The sequence below is a fragment of the Mesocricetus auratus genome, unplaced genomic scaffold, assembly GCF_017639785.1.
Source record: "Mesocricetus auratus isolate SY011 unplaced genomic scaffold, BCM_Maur_2.0 Super-Scaffold_4256, whole genome shotgun sequence".
Taxonomy (NCBI): domain Eukaryota; kingdom Metazoa; phylum Chordata; class Mammalia; order Rodentia; family Cricetidae; genus Mesocricetus; species Mesocricetus auratus.
The window spans coordinates 29,807,058-29,824,977 of NW_024429182.1; the positions used below are offsets into that span (position 1 = coordinate 29,807,058).

The following is a 17,920-nucleotide window of genomic DNA, read 5'->3' on the forward strand; positions in this document are numbered from 1 at the left end:
ACATGTTCTTCCTCATCCTTCTCTTTTCCTATCCCTAGGCTTATCCACTGTGCAGTAGAAATGGATATGTATTGACAACAGAACTCAACACTTGACTATTGTCAGGACCATTTTATGAGAATATGCAAAACTACTCAAACTCTTAAGTATCATGTTCCTTTTCAATGAGACAGGGGATAATAGTACTTACAATATGAAATTGAGCTGAAAGCAAATAATTTAACACGTATAAAGGAGCATACATAGCTGAACGTGTATCATAAGCCCCGAAAAAAATGTGTCCTTCCTCTTCTTAAGTAGGATATGGGGACCCTTGGGATTTTTTTCGTTTTCCTCTTTACGTAGAAAAGCATATGGGAGAGGTCCAGTTTCACAAATAAACACACAAAAAAGGACAAATTGAGTATTTGAATAAAGGGACTTACAACTTTTAGGGGAGATCTTGATCATCCAAGAAAGCATTGAATCCATAGCTGAGACAGAGAGAGAGAGAGAGAGAGAGAGAGAGAGAGAGAGAGAGAGAGGCATGCTGTCAAAACTGCCGCTGGAACCTAATTTATGTCCAATTAGAGGAGCACCAGGGCATCATTCTGTGCAAACAGATGGCAGATGTTAGAGCTGTCAGCAAAAGGAGCTCTCTTCACTAATTTACAAGCAGGTACCATGTTCCTTAAGCCAGCAGTTACGCTTTCCTAGGGGGAAGCAAAAAAACACAATTGTAACCAATCATGAATGTCAGGATTTTGCTTTAAAGAAATTGTCATTGTCGAATCAGAAAGAGACTAGATTGCTGTTCCCTCTAACAGCACTCCCTGAAGATTTTTTCTTACATCACTTTTATTTTCTTTGCTCCCTCCAATGTTTGTCCCTGATTCCTGTCTTTCCAGCTTTAACATCATATCTGATGTTCCCACATCCTTCTTCTCTTTGCTCTGAAGGCAGCATATCTCTTTGCTATCCCCAACACACACACACACACACACACACACACACACACACACACACACACGCACCTGTTTTCCATTTCTGCATAGCATAATTCCATTTTTTCACTTTCTGGTCCTTTTCTTTATGCCTTGAATTAATTTTGGTAAGGGCTGATTAAGGATTGAGATATTTCTGTGCAAGGGCTGTTTGATTTTGATGATATGCCCCCTAGAGACTAAATTGTGAGTGAGAATCTGGAAGCCTGTTTTAGGTTTCCAGGAACCTTCAGAGAATGGAGGGACAATTCAAAAGGAAACACTTAGAGACAATGGTCTGTCCACACTATTCTAACCACATCAATCAGTTCAGTTTCCTGAGGAATTATATACCAACGGTAATCCGTCCACCCCGGTCCCCTGGGCCTTCTTCTTTATAAAGTGTGCCATTCTCTGTCCACACGATTGGACTATTGAGACTCCACATGCCACATCACCTGTGGCCATATCACTTAACTTAGAGGGTAATAAACTTAAAATATTTCATACTGTTTGCCTTTCCTACAAGCTAGGTGATTTTTATTTTGGTTCATTCTCTTTGCGAAAGAAAGTTGGGGTGATGTGAGAATATTGGCAGGATGATTACAAGAAAACAAATGTGCCTTGTTAGAATGCTGTCTGCTACCATCATTCGGCCTGGTCTTTTTCTCTCTCTCTTATTGATCACTGTGCTCTTCAAAGACATGTACTAAGTAAGAAAGATAAAAATCGTGAAGTTTAGAAAGACATTGGATTAGTTTAGCTTAATGATGTGAGTTGAATTATAGCCTGTCCTTGGCAAGTGTGATCTAACTATAAAACAAGCAAATCTACATAAAAAGAAGGCTATTCCAGGAATAGTCAGTGTGATTTAAAGTCATGGATAAAAGATGGAGGGGAAGCTCATCATGATTCTTGCTTTTCCTAATGCCTTAAACTGGTCATAGACCTTGCACTGATGCTGGTCCTCTGAGCACTGACAAACAGCTTCTCTGACTAGAATGTGCATTGAAGAGTCCCAGACGCAACTTAGCATCTGGGCCAGAGTTCACTGCTTTCTTGTCCTGCATTAGTCATCCCTGGCCATATACTTATGAGATTTCAAGGCAAATATATGAATGGTTGCTAGCTCTACTCTGTTACACAAAGAAAAGAATACCTCTTGGATTCTATAGACTCTATGAAGAGATCAGCATCATTAATATCTTGATGGGAAATGACAAAAGTTAGCACATTGTTATTTAAAAATCACTATTTGAAAAATGTGGCATGTTTTAATTGGTTGTCCAATACCAACTAGTCAATTATGAGATTATACAGCATACAAGATGAATTAAATGCAGCAGCAGGTGTGTGTGTGTGTGTGTGTACAACAATTAAAGAAAAAGAGGTCATGGATTTAAGAAGGAGTAAGGCAGGGCATGAGAGAACTTGGAGGGAAGAGAGAGAAGGAGGGGGTGATGTGGCTATATTTTAATTTAAAAATGCCCTTCCCCTGTAATGAGATTAATGGCTACCTTATATGCCATCATAGAGCCTTTATCAGTAGCTGATGGAAACAGAAGCAGAGATCCACAGCTAAACACTGAGCCAAATTCCTGGAATCCAGTTGTATACCGGGAGGAGTGATGAGCAAAGGGGTCAAGACCATGCTGGGTAAACTCACAGAAACAGCTGACCTGAACAAGGGGAGGCTCATAGACTCCAGACTGACAGCTTGGAAACCAGCATAGGATGGGAACAGACCCCCTGAATGAGGGTTTCAGTTAGGAGGCCTGGGCAGTCTATGGGGACCCTGATAATGGAACAGCATTTATACCTAGTGTACAAATGGACATTAGGAGCCCATTCCCCATAGAGGAATACTCTCTCAGCCTAGACACATGAGGGAGGGCCTAGGACCTGCCCCAAATGATGAGACAGACTTTGATGATCCCTCATAGAAGGCCTCACCTTTTCTATGGAGCAGAAGAGGGATGGGATGGGGGGTCTGTAGGGAGCATGGGAGAATGGGAGGGAGAGGGAACTGGGATTGATATATAAAATAAGATTGTTTCTAATTCAAATAAAAAGGAAAACAATAATGAAAAGTTCATTGTATGAAAGTCTCAATGAACTAGTATATATATTTTAATACAGTAAAGGAAAAGAACATAAAATTTTATAAGAGATTATATAAATTATAAATAGCCTAAGAGATTTTTAAAAGGAGAGAGAGGGCAAACTTCCTCTGTGGAGGGCAGATAATGACCTCCTCAGGTTTGTGGGGTGTAGTCTTTGTCACTAAAGCTTATGTCTACCATTTGGCTCCAAAGCCTCCCTTTTCTAACCCTTTCTCAAGATGAACTCTGTTTTGCAGGTGAAGATTCAAGTCCAGAAGTACCACTCAGATAGCACTGTTTAATCATAACAATTAGTAAGACAGGTGGTAAAGAGGCAGGGGGATCTCTGTGGGTTCACAGCCTGTCTGGTCTACAAAGTGAGTTCCAGAACAGCCAGTGCTGTTACATGGAGAAACCCTGTCTCACAAAAAGGGGGGGGGGAACCACTTACACACCCTCCAAAAAAACAGAAATGAGAACTGAGTGACAGAAGGAATATAGATTTCTAGCTCTTTATTGCTGGTCTGAACTACATACCTCATGACATGTGCCAATACTACCTCGCCTGCATCATATAATGCTTTGGATGACCCAGATGGGAAACTCATACACTTATATAATAGAATAAGCACATATCAAGCCTCCATTATGTGTTAAATTTTAGACTTAGTGCTATGAGACGATAGACAGACAGATAGACATAAAAACAGACAGTTGCCTTCAAGGACAGTTGCACTTCTGAATGAACAGATGAGATCAGAACAAAGAAGAAACTGATACTAATGTTTTATAAACTTAGCTGTTATAACTGGGGCTAATTCTACTACATCTTTAAAAAAAAGAGAAAAATATCAGTGAATGAAATGCTTCGGTTTCAAATGACATTCCATTTGGATAAGCAACATCAAAAGTCATATCACAACCATTTTGGTTAAATAGTCGGAATTAATTGATTAATATGTCAGGTTCATTCAGTTATTTTCGTTGACTACATCAAAAGCACGAAGGCCTTTCCTGATTTGTTTTCATTGCCTCTCACAAGAAATTGCCCTGCTCTTGTTTTTTACTGTTCCATGTTCCTTTTACTTGCCATGTCATGCATTTCCATTAACTATTTTGACTTACATTCTACAAATATAAGGGAAGGACAGAATCTGTTTTGAACAACTATATCAGTGGAAGTCTACTGGCCATTGGGTACTATAGAGCACACTCTGGAGGAATTACAAGCACACACTAGGATGTAGAAACAAGACGCTTCATTCTTGCTTTGTTTCTCCAGTGTTGATAGCATGTCATTACTAATCAGCAAGGAGAAAATACTTAAAATGTAAGACACATTTTCAAAAGGCAGTGAAAAGGGCTGAAAAAAACCTGAGCATAGGGATGCATGCCTATAATTCCCCATACTTGAGTAACTAAGCCAGAAGAATCATTGTGAGTTCAAAGCCAGTCTGACTCTACTTATAAAAATAATGTAAACAAAAATTTAAGATGAGAGAAAAAAATCAAAACCAGGAGATTCCAAACCGAATCTTGTCCTGCCACCCAGGGACATAAAGATCAAGACATCAGTGTCTCTTATCTGACGTTAACTTGTGATCCTAACAATTCAAGGATGAACAAATAGAGAACTGAGAGCAGAAGGTGTTTTGCCTGAAGCATCTCAAGGAACTTCTTGGACAAAGTGACATTTGAGCAGCTAGGCTCTTTTAAGTATCAGTAGGAGTTTTACAAATAGAGGAAGCCAAAGTGAAGGCAGGTACTCCAGAGGGCAGGGCTTATGCAAGCACAGACTCAATGACTTATGTAAGGTACTGAGTGGAACGTGCTAAGAACAGAGAGCTTACAGAAGAGACTGGAAAAAAGATCACACAGACAGAGGTTGAGAGTCGAGTTTGGGAAGAATAATTGGGGAAGTTTAGCAAGAAATATCCTAACAAGAGTGAGATGGAGGGTTCAACAGTTAAGAGCGCTGGCTGCTTTTTGCTGAGGACCACGGTTCTAATCCCAGCACTCACATGGTGACTTACAACTGTCTGTAACTCCAGTTTCAGGGGATTGACACTTCCTTGTCTCCATAGGTACCATGCATCATGTGCATGTATGCATGCGTGCGTGCGAGCACCGCACACACACACACACACACACACACACACACACACACACTCTCTCTCTCTCTGTCACACACATACAAACACAGGAAAAGTAGAAAAGCAATAAATTCATATTTTTAAAAGTAATCTCCTAGTATCTCAAACTAAAGAATCTGGTATTATCTTTTGAAAACTAAGGGGCCAGTTGAGAGTTGCTGTTGCTGAGTTATGTATTTGTCTTTGAAGGGAGGGAGTTGAAAAATATTGGTTACAGCACAGAGAAGAACTAGCAGGCAGAGACTGTAGGGTAAAGTCACAACAACCTTAAGGAGCATCTGTTAAGGCTGAGAGTTTTAGACTTGAGTTTCAACTTGAGCCTAAAGCAGATTTGGGTGATTCTGGAATGTTCCAGTGAGAGAAGTGTTTCTTGTCCAGAGACTCAGTGAATACCTAGAGGAGTTCAGTGATGAGAGAGAAAAATCCAATTGCAATGGAAGGGAATGATTGCTTAAGCTGTAGACATGCTAAGTTTGGACTTATTCAGACAGCAGAATAAAGTGATCATCACCAGCTAGAAATGCCTGGGTTCTCAAAAGACAAATGAAAGTTGACACTGAATTTCATAGGAAATCCCTTAAAATGTAAGCCACCTTTGTTTAAATCATTATTTTGTTCCATACTAATAATTAATAACCCAATTTTTCCAGTCAGTACTTCAAAGTTTACTGTTTCTGAGGCTTGCATTTTTATCCAATGTTTTTTATATTTGTTTGAAATCTAAAATGATTTGAGATTTATAGGCTGTTTATATGAGTGAATAGTGAAATAACTCAAGCAGTACACTTTATTTTCTAGAATTTAAGCATGAAACAGCAAACCTTAAAATAAAGTCACCATTGGAATATCACATTTGCCAATCTAAGCAGTGGTTCTAGCTGCTTATTTGGGGAGGCAAATCTAATGTGTCTTGTAGCAGAGTAGGTACAGGGGTGAGCAGAGGCCAGGACCACTTTCAGATAGAAGTTCAACAGTAAGGTTAAAAACAATGGGAAAACCATTAAGGTTGAAATCTGCACCAGATACTCGCTGCACATTTTTGGTAGAGTTAAGTAGATTTGCTTATTTTAGTGGCACACTTCCCTGGTGAGACAGTCATTATGGGCCCAGCTGGGTCACCAAGAGCTGAGGCTTTCCTATTCTTTTCAATATGTCTCACAGTTGGTACTCATCTGAAGCACATAGTATAGGAGCATCAGGCGCAATAATAGCGATGCCTCATCCCTGACAGAGTGTTACAATAGCAGCCCTTCCAGAACTTATCTCTCCGGATGAAACACAATGGTCACCTTATCTACAAGCCCTTCTACAGACATGTAATTGAGTTAATTTTGAATGGACACCAGACTATCAAAGGCAAATCATGATTTGGTGGTCGATAAGGAAGGTGTTGTCTTACTAGCTAAATTGGAGAGAGATAATGCATTATCACTGAGAAAGAATCTCTGTTTTCACAGATGTTTCTTTTACATCTATAATATACTCTATGCTGTGTAGTTATATATATGATAACAACCAAAAGAGGGAATTCATGAAAGCATAAATATCTTGTCATTTAATACTAGCTATTGTTAAAGCCAATCAACTTTTAGTATATTTAAATAGGTCATCCCACCTAGATTTTTTTGTGCTATATCCACATCCAGCAATAGCACTGATGCATTACATACTTACTGAAGCTCACACAAAAGTAGCTCTGCAGATAAGGACTCATTAAACAGATCATTTTTCTATAACATACCTGTAACAGATGCTGTTTGTCTCCTCTTCAAAATGAATGAAGCTTCAAAAAGTTCAATTAATGTGTCCCCAAAATGCATAACATGTAATTAGAGTTATTAACTCTAGCCTTCCAGACTTAGCACACCACATTGAAGATTTGCTATAAGCATAACTCATTTTCTTTGTCTTCTTACATCCTTAGCTGCACTTAGACATTTAAGTCACTTTTATCCTTCATTTTATAAAGAGTTCTGTGCATTAGGCATATTTACTTACCTTCTAAAATATTTCCCTGAAGAAACACAGTGGGGGGTTACTGATTTTAAGTTCAGCATATTTTAAAACAACTTTCTAGAACCATTACACAGTTCACCCCTCAATAACAATGCATAGAAATATATTGTTGAAAAGGCAGCGCAAGAGAAAGTCACAATCTAACACAGTTCAAGTGGAGGGCTTTTTATTAGAGAAAAGGGATCATAAAAAGGGGAAAGGAGAAGGGGAGACCAGCCCTCAGGAACAGGAGCAGTGGGAGAGAAGAAAGAGGGGCAGAGAGGGAGAGAGAGAGAGAGAGAGAGAGAGAGAGAGAGAGAGAGAGAGAGAGAGAGAGAGAGAGAGAGAGAGAGAGAGAGAGGGAGGGAGGGAGGGAGAGGACAGGCCAGGGAGAGGGAAACAGAGGGAGGAATGGGAGGTGGGCAGGGACCTTCTAGAAGGGAACATAGTGAATAGGCACAGGTGCTCTTAGTGGCAGCAGCCGAGGTCATATCCTGTCTGATCTCCAAAGGCAAGCCAGTCAGCACAAATGCCTAACTACTAAGAATTGTAGCCTATCACCATAGCCAGCTTAAGTTTTTAATTACAATAATTTTAAAAGACAATAATGGTGAGTCGGCCCAAGGTATGAAATATATCACAACCTTAGAAGAATGAATTTGACATTTTTCTCTTATGATTGCTGCATGGAGCTTACTTATCAAAAATTAAAGTTATGAAGATGTCTGCAATGTTTGGCAATTGCATCTTTATCCTGGAGAAAAATAAATACATTTTAGAAGTTTCAGAAATTGAGAGAAGAGGAAAAAAATGAAGATGACCTGCTTCTGAACTGTCAAAAGTAAATAATAAAGGTCAACAGATTACCTGGGAGGGGCAGGCTAGGAAGAAAAGGAAACTATCAAAGTGTCTAAACTCAGTGCATTAATGGCAGATAACTCTGTTAGTAGTAGAAAGGGGAAAGCTGAGAAAAGGTAATTCATGAATATGGGTATCTGCATGTGACATTTTGCTGAGTGTGTGTGTGTGTGTGTGTGTGTGTGTGTGTGTGTGTGTGTGTGTACACCTGTCCTCTTGTGTATTTGGGTCAAAGAACAGTCTGCAAAAATCAGTTGCTCTGTTTTAGTTCCAGGGAGGATGTCAGGCTCTGCAGCAGGTACCTTTACTCTCAGAGGCATCTCACTGGCCTGATGCTTTGTCTGATACTCTCTTATCTGTTAATCCTCACAATAGCCCCATGAGAACAAATGTCACTAAAACAAGGCATTCAAGAAAGAGAAACTGATGACCAGGAGCACAATGATGTATTCAAAGTTCCCAGTTAGCATCTCGGGCTTATCTGACTCTAAGACAAGGTCTGCCTTCTACATCCTCTTTTGGTCTTTGCCTTTGCTCCAACAAAATAAGTAGGAAGCCTGATTCTCTTTGGGCATTTTTTAAAAGACAAGTAGAATGGAAGACATCAAAGGTGCATAACAAAGAATGAGGGGTGATTGCTTTGCGCTAAGGCTATGAGTGTAAGTATCCTGAGTAAAACAACAGAGGCAGAAAGGTCAAGGAATGTAAAGTAGATGAAAAGGGCCCTAGTGAAAAGGATGGTTCTGAGAACATCAAGATTTGCACTCTGAACTGCAATAAACCAACAGGTAATAAGGAAGATGGGAGATGCAGAAGCAAGTGTGGAGAAAGGCTGGTAGATGCAGTTCTGGATATATTGGAGAATATGAGGTGCCCCTGAGATATGACTAACACTCTAAAGTGGTTGATGTATTGATCTGAAGAACTCAGTGATAACTTGGAGACCTGAACTAGGGGACCAAAGACTTAAGTATAAAGTTAGATTTTGAGAACCTGTGAAGAAAGGTTTGATTAGTATACTATATAAAACTAGCTCATAGTCAAAATAAGACATGTGGTATTGTCTCCTGAAGGTGTTACTAGCCTGGGGACACTGGTAATGTCTTGAGACAGTTCCGTTATTACAATGGATTTGCTGCTCATATCCTGTGGGCAGAGGTTAGAGCATCTCCTAAACATTTTACAATGCCCTGGGCAGCTCTCTCCAACCAGGAGAATTATCCTGTAAAAAATATAAGTTTAGGTGAGCATAAGAAATCCTGATGTAATCTCCCCATAAAATAAAGTCACTTTGGTTACCTTTGAGGTTTGTAAGGTTTCTAGGAGATAAAGCAAGCATAAAAGATTAACTGTATATGAGATGTTAGGAACTTAAAAAAAATAAGACTATCTGTGGAATAAAAAAGATTGTGTGGTGGTTTGAGTAGGTACGGCCCTCAAAGACTCAGGTATTTGAATGCTTGGGCCATAGACAGTGGCACTATTAGGAGTTATAGCATCGTTGGAGTAGGTGTGGCCTTGTTGGAGGAGGTGTGTCACTATGGAGGTATACATTGAGATCACCTATACTCACACTACACCCAGTGTGGCAAACAGTCAATCCTGCTGCTTGGAGATCAATATGTGGAAGTCTCAGCTCCTTCTCCAGCACCATGTCTGCCTGCATGCCACCATGATGATAATGGGCTAACCCTCTGAAAATGTAAGACATCCCTAATTAAATATTTTCCTTTATAAGAATTGCCATTGTCATGGTGTCTCTTTACAGGAATAAAACCCTAACTAAGACAGACAGCAAGAACAAAGATTTCAATAACTTACATTAACAAGATGGTGGAGGAAGGAGTGTGTGTGTGTGTGTGTGTGTGTGTGTGATGTATCCATGCTGACAGGCAGTAGCACAGAGGGAGAAGGTGAAAATGAGGACATCGACAGTCAGGGGCAAAGAAGCAGCCAGCGCTGCTCTGCAAACACATATCTCTACATCCAGGGAATGCTGTCATTCTGTCCCTGAACCTCAGACAGCTCGTGGAAGAGGGGAACTGTGAAAAAAATGCCAGACTAATAGTGATGACTACATTGAGGAAAAGTTACAGTAAGAGTAAAAGATGAGAATAAAATGCAAAGCTGTAATAGGTTAAAAGGTAAGAATGAAAAAGAACAAGGGGCAGGAGGACACTTTATTTGAACTCCCTGTCTGGCCACAAAGGATAACTTTATGGTGTTGGGTTAGACACACTGTAATGTTTATTGATTGAAGGAAGTCTTAAGGGAGACAATCAGTGAAGAAGTTATCGCTGACAGGACAAGAGTCAAAAGGAGAAAGATGAAAAAAAGTTTGTAATAAAAAAAGATCTGCAGGCTGGAGGGATGACTCAGTAGCTAAGATTGCTTCCAACTCTTCCAGGAAACCTGAGGTAAGTCCTCAGCATCCAAATTGGGTGGCTCACAATTGACTATAACTCTAGCTCCAGGAGATCTGACAGCCTGTTCTGGTCTCAGTGGGCACATGCACACGCGCACGCCCACACACACGCGCGCACACACACACACACACACACACACACACACACACACACGCAGAGAGAGGGGGAAGTAAAGAAGCTGTAAAGAAAGTAAATTGGAGGTTTGGGACAGATATAAAGTGACTTACAGGAACTAATACTTGAATTGACCTTGATGAATGAGCAGGACAAGCCCAAGAAACTGGAAGAAAATACTCCAACCAAAGATACTGGCTGGGGAAGGTGTGATAGGCTCTCAAGTTTAGTTGCTGGACAGTTCTTTACCTCCCATGAGGACATTCTCAAGTTAACAGTAATGATGTGACAAAAAATCTGCTACATTTTAATTTTGCTGTCACCACCTTTGAATTTAAAAGATGTTACAATAGTGGGTGGTCATCATAGTTATGAACAATGAGTAAAGTTTTGATAATTTTGTGGGTTTTTAAAGTGTTAATTTTCTTATATCTGTGCCTAGATCCCCAGAAAATGTTTTTTAAAAGATAAGTAAAAGAGAATTCATTCAGTGTACAATATACAATATACATGTAAAATGTCTTTATGTAACATAATACTACATACACAGAATATACAGTAAAAGTTTTTACATGTAAATTGCACACATTCTCCAAAAAAAGTGACACAAGAAAATGTATCTTCCAGATTGCGACTAATAGTTCTTCCTTAATTTTATTATGGACTAATTATGTCTCTTCATCTGTACATTGGGGTCCTTACACCCAGTATTTAGACATGGCCATGAAGGAAGTAATTAAGGTTAAATGAGCTCATTGGATATAACTCTAATCCCATAGTACTGGAGTCCTTGTAAGAGGCAGAAGCACACACTGAGAAGCAAGTGTGAGGACCCATTGAGAACGAGCTTGCTAAGTGAAGCAGTGACAAAGAGGAAGGCCTCACCAGAAAGCAATCATGCTCAATCCTTGTTCTTGGACTTCCAGCCTCTAGGATGTGAGAGAAGTCACTTCTGTTGTTGTCTCTTGTGTTTTGCCTGGCAGCACAAGAAAACCGATATGCTCACCTCATTAGCACTTTTACATACAATATATAGAGAATTCGGATGTTTCATCTTTAAAGATCAGGTTGGCAGTGGAGGCAGTGGAGGCTGGATGCCAGTGGGCAGATAGGGGATTCCAAAGCATAGCCCCAACTATTTACCAGCTACTTCAGCCTTCCATGTTGGGAGACAGAACGATGTCAGCAGCAGTCAGTATTTAGAGTTCAAATACCAATGGAAAGCTTACACATGACTTCAGTGAGTTGATTGCTCCTCTGTAAAACAAGAGAAAACCCAATGTAAAAACATAACTAAAAAAGTATAGTTTTTCATATTTTACTTATATTTCATATTTTACTGATATTTTTATTAAACTCCATAAGTATTCATTTGTGAGATTTAAGCATATTTTAACTGAGTATCTACTGATTCTGGCAGAAATATCTGTTTATTTTTATTTTTTATTGTTTGTTCTTTGACAGTTTAATACCTCTACAATGGGCATTCAAATCCTACCTCTATTTCCCCTACTGATCACTACAAGTCCCCTTCCCAGGTTCAAGACCTTTATTGTTGCTGTTTTTGAGACCCACTGATTTTATCTAGGATCACTCTAAGAGCCTGAGTGTATTCCTCTGTGGGTACCCCTGATGACAATGACTGCGCCTCCCCCAGAACCATGACAGGCACAGAACAGTAGAGTCTCTTTGGTCCTTTACCACTCAGTGACTGAGAGTGACAGTAATAGCCCCAGTGTTGTGTGTAGGCAGCCACCATACTGTGAAATCCTGATTGTGCTCGTTGTGCAATGCCCAGAAGACAATTTCATGTCCATTCTCTCTGTCTGCAATGTTCCCTGAGCCTTCGAGGTGTGTGATAGACATGTCCTGTTTAGGGCCAAGCACTCAATCATCACAAGCACTCAACCATCCCTTATTCTCAGTCACTAGCAGCCATGTGTCTCTGCATTTGCCACCCACATTGCAAATAAAGGCTTCTCTGATTCAAGCTAAAAGTGGCATTTGTCTGTTACTTTAAATGTAAGTATTTAGAAGGCAACTTAACACCATCACAGTTGAGCTAAGTGGAAATATTACGCTCACCCCTATGATCTAAGATGACCTTGTCTATGGGTCTTTGACCATGCTTACAGTGAGCAGGATGAATTCCTTCCTGTGACTCAGACTTCAGATGCAGTCAGAAAGAGTTGTTTCTTCCTTAGCAGTTGTGAGAGTATTGCATCAGCAGGTGCTTCTTGCCTGCCTGAAGACTGATGTTGTAGTATTCAGGGTTAACAGTTGGATAAGACAAGTTTAACCCCTGCAGACTTTATACTACTTTCTAGCACTATGAAAGCCATCCAGCATGGGGAAGCTTCCAGTTCAGTTCCAGCCCAATTTCCCTGCAATTTGCAATTCATATATATGACATCTTCCGCAATACAGTATTAGCAACTTGCTCTACTTGAATGGCCAAGAATTACGTTTCCCAGTCATGTCATAAGAGCAAAAATAAAAAGCTCAGTGATACATTTTTGTAAGATTTTCAAGCGAGAGACTAACATCTTTAAAGAATTTTCAGTCTTAAATGAAAGTTTTCTAAAAAAGATACTCTCTAAGGGATTCATTTATAATTCTCATACTGCTTTCTAATTACATAATATTTTCCTATACAACTGTAAATATCATACATTCTTAAGTAGTCATTTATTAAAAATGTTGTTTAAGGGCTGGAGAGATGGCTCAGAGGATAAGAGAACTGCTCTCCTAGAGGTCCTGAGTTCAATTCCCAGCAACCACATGGTGGCTCATGACCATCTATAATGAGATCTGGTGCCCTCTTCTGGCATGCAGACAAACAAGTAAGCAAAGCATTGTGCACATAAAAAAATAAATCTTTAAAAAATATGAAAAATAAATAGGTTAATCTTTAAAACTGTCATTTGATATAATTAATATAGAATGTAATAACTATAATTCTTAATTGTTTTAAATAAATTAAGGTTATTTTTCTTAAGTCCATTTGGAGATAATTTTTACAAATTAAATGAATTGATAATTTTAAAATATTTTAAGAAAGTATGCTTTAAAATATTTGATATGTAAGACACTTGGTATATGCCCTAATTTTTTTATTTTTAAAGATGGGAAATCTAAGGAAAAATCAAATTTTTGCACATTTGTGATTTTACCCAAAACAGATCATAAGACAAAATCTTCTTTTATGGTATAAGAAGAGTTAAGTAATTTAGTATTGATGCTTGATTTCCACAGGGAAACTAGATTATTTTCATTAAACTAATGAGACATCTATGAAATATCAGCATTAGCTTTCAAAACAGTGATATTTTACCTAGGCTGTCAACAGAAAAGTGGTAAGTCATATATCCACTGACTGCAGAAGATACAGTGATATCAGGGAAGTCCTGAAACTGGTAACTCAGGTGCTTTGATGCCCTGTGCATCAAACAATTTCATTTGTTATTCTTTCAAACAAGCATATTTCTTCACTAGGATCAAAAACACAGGTACAGTACTTAATGAAGCTAAAATTTTGTCTGCGATATTCATATTTTGAATAGATGAATTTACAAAGACACAAACTTTGAACTGGGAACAAAAGATTCTGTCAGAAAAAGGCAAACATTGCTTGTCATCTTCTGATCACATGCTGTCCTAGTTACGATTTCTATTGCTGAGATTAAACACCATAACCAAAAAGCAAGTTAGGGAGGAAAGTTTTTTCAGGCTTATACTTTAGGATTGTTGTTCATCACTTAAGGGAATCAAAACAGGAACTCAAACATGGTAGGGTCCCAGACGCAGGAGCTGATGCAGAGACCCTGGAAGGTTGCTGCTTACTGGCTTGCTTCTCATAGCTTGCTCAACCCACCTTCTTATAGAACCCAAGACCAACAGCCCAGGGATGACATCACCTATCATAGGCTGGGCCCTCACCCCATTGAGCACTAAATGAGAAAATGCCTTACAGCTGGAACTCAAGGAGGCATTTCCTCAACTGAGGCTCCTTCCTCCGACGACTCTAGTTTGTGTCAAGTTGTCACACAGAACCACCCAGCACACATGATTAGACATGAATGAAGAGATGAAAGGTTGCATCCATCTTTTCCTTTCAAGTTTCTGTTGCAATCAGGCAGTCTTCTAGGACACAAAGAACTACTGCTGGATAAGATAGGCTAAGATCCTATTGTAAAAATCTAGATTTAATTTGGAGGTAGATAACCAATATTTAAACAAATGAGAATGAGTCAAAGGGATTGAGAATAAGCACGAAGTCTGGAGTTTAAAGATGAAATTGTAATGGCTGCCCTGGGAAGACCTGTCTGAAGAGGATGACCTAGAGCTGAAACCTGAACGACATTAAAGGAAATTCTCTGCGCACACATGGGCAAAGAACATTCCAGATACAGGATGTATGTCCTAAAGCAAACATATAGGAGAAATCAGAGTAGTTGTAGGTTCCAGCAGACTAGTGACATCATCTGACTCATGTTTCAAAAGATTCTCTTACATGCTTACAAGAAATGTGCCCATAAAATAAAACAAAATTTTCCCAAGACAAGCACTGATGGGTAAATCAAAGGGCAAACAGGAAAGGGATTAACTTCAAATTATTGAAGCTAGAATCAGCAGTATTTAGTGATACATTCAAAATAATGGTGGAATGGTAAGAGGAAGAGAAGAATGTAAGAAAGGGTTAAACAAAGCTTTCTGTGATGTACCAGACAGAAGTACTTGCAACTTTTCAGGCTGTGTGAGATCCCTTACAGTTGTTCATCTCAGATGCATATGTGAAAACAGTTGTAGACAGTACACAGTACACAGAATAAATTCATGTGTGGTCTGATAAAACTTATTCATAAATACATGTGGTAGATGATAGTTTGCTGATCTCCTGATTCAGAATCATTCCTTGAATGCAGGAAAAATAGATGTCTTCTGAGAAACCTCATTATTCAGAAGAGCTCAGGTCCAATGAAATCCTCTTTCATGACTGGCTGGAGAGAGCAGACAGTCCTGGTCTCGGTGAAGAGAATCACCACATTTAAACATTTAAGCCAACAGCTGAAAACAAATCAACAGATGCTCAGATCATGGATAAGCTTAGGGTTTTTTTTAATTACATGTTTGTTTGTTGATAATATTAGTTCAGTATGTGGTGATATCTTGGAACAGTTGATGATTATTATCTGATTTGCTCTTATGAACTGTTATATATGTACTTTAATCTTTTATTAGGTCTACCTTTTATTATTGTGAGTGTGCACATGCATGGGTGCTTGTCCCAATGGTCAGAGGACAGGAAGGAGTCAGTTCTCTCCTTCCAGCATGTGAGTTCAAAGAATACAGTGCAGGTGTGGCTCCATCAACTGAACCATTTCTACATCACAAAACCACCTTTTAAAATAATCATATATGTATATACATTATGTACATATATATAATCAATTAAAATATCAGAAAATCCGTTTCTGATTTCAGGGTTTTCATTTATTTTCTGTCTTATAATATTCAATTGTTTAGAACAGATTATTGACTTATATAAACAGGTAATCAAGAAAACAAATCTGCTTCAATAAGAGAAGAATTCTATAACCACATTTGGAATTTGAGAACTTCTTTGGAGGTTCTAACACAGGAGTGCAGTTACTCATATGCCCTTCACTTAGGACCACTCCTCCTCCTCTTATGTGGGAATGTCATCTTTGTGTGATCTCATCCTCTTCCACCTTCCATAGAGTGCATAGCGTCAATAGAGACACATATGTGACAGCGAGAGAGGAAGGAGACCCCAGCCTAAGGAGCCAGGTCAGCAGAACCACCCCAGTAATCGAAGGAGTGAAGGATATCACTGCCAGATCGCTTTACAGATCACTTCCTACTTTGAATTTAAAAGAGTCTCCTTAATTAGTTTTATTTTCATTATTATTTTTATTGTTTTTAACCCACTGATCCTAAAATTACCTACATATGATTACTAAACATCATATTAAACTAGGTATGATAAATCATGAGGATTTACATAACTGATATGAATATGTCTTTTATATCTAAATACATGACTTATAAAAAGTGCTTTATAAACTGTAAATTATGTTTAAATGCTTTTCTTTACCAGCAACAGTGTAGATCCTTGATACTTGGACTCTATCAATTTGGACTTTTGTCTTCTTTAGAATTGTAAAGCCTGTTTCTCTTTAAACCAAGTATTATCATATTTCAACTGAAGGACAAAATTATACTCATTTTAGACACACCCCTGAGTAATCAGCTCCCTTCAGAAAGATGTTTTGGTTTAATAATGAAAACATCTTAATAGCTGAAATTATTACCCACTGAGCCAATCACCATAATGTCCTCCAACAGACAATTTTTTTGGAATGAGCAGCAGCCTTTCCAATGATGCCTCTTAAGAAAAATGTCTACAAATGTTAACATTCTTGATGGGAATGGTTGTTGTTTCCTTTTTCTCGTTCTTTTGCTTTCTTCATGCTCTCATCTTCCATTTGTCCCCTTCACCATTGTTCTTTCTCCCTTCCTCTTTGGCTTTCTTGTCCCTCTGCACCTTGCAATTTTCTTTAAACTGCCAGTGTTAAACACACAGGAGAGACTTCAGATTTGTTCTTCTTCTGTGTTTTTGCATTTGTGGTTCTACATTCAAATAGCATCATTTTCCTCCCATGCTGCAAAGAGACCTGCCTTAACATTTGAAAGAAATTTATTTATTTTTATTTTATGTGTATGTGTGTTTTGCCTGCATGTACGCCTGTGTGCTGCTGTGTGCAGCACCCACAGACATAGGAAGAGGGCATCAGATCCTCTGGAACTTGAATTACAAATGGTTGTGAGCCTCTGTGTGGGTTCTAAGAATCAAATTCAACTCCTCTGGAAGAGCAGCCAATGCTCTTAACCACTGAGCCATCTCTCCAGCCCCTGCTTGACTTGTTAAAATTGGATCCCCTTCTTAGAAAAGTTAACATAGAAGTGTATGTGCAAACACATGCATGCACTGAGATACGCTGTTGAGATCACCTGAATTAAAGATTTTTACATAATAATAGCTCCCTAATTTCCTCTGAAATTGAAATTGGTTATTTTACAATACTAAAATAGAAATTATATATGACTATGAATTTGAAGAATTTAATGATTTATCAGTAGTTACTTGTTTTTATAGTTGATAAATGTTTTGTGGTTTCTACTTATTCGGTTGATAAAGTTATCAAAACATCTTACTAAGATCTTCAGAATATAACAATGGTGACAGCAGTCTCTTTTGTTAGTCAGGTCATGCAACAAGACGTTAA

At 38.7% G+C, this 17,920-nt stretch overlaps 1 protein-coding gene across 5 annotated transcripts in view; it reads left to right on the top strand.

Annotated features, from left to right (window-relative positions):
• Positions 1 to 17,920, top strand: part of Prkg1 (protein kinase cGMP-dependent 1) — a 1,145,204-nt gene that overhangs the window by 1,014,894 nt on the left and 112,390 nt on the right. The gene's annotated exons all lie outside the window — the stretch shown is intronic.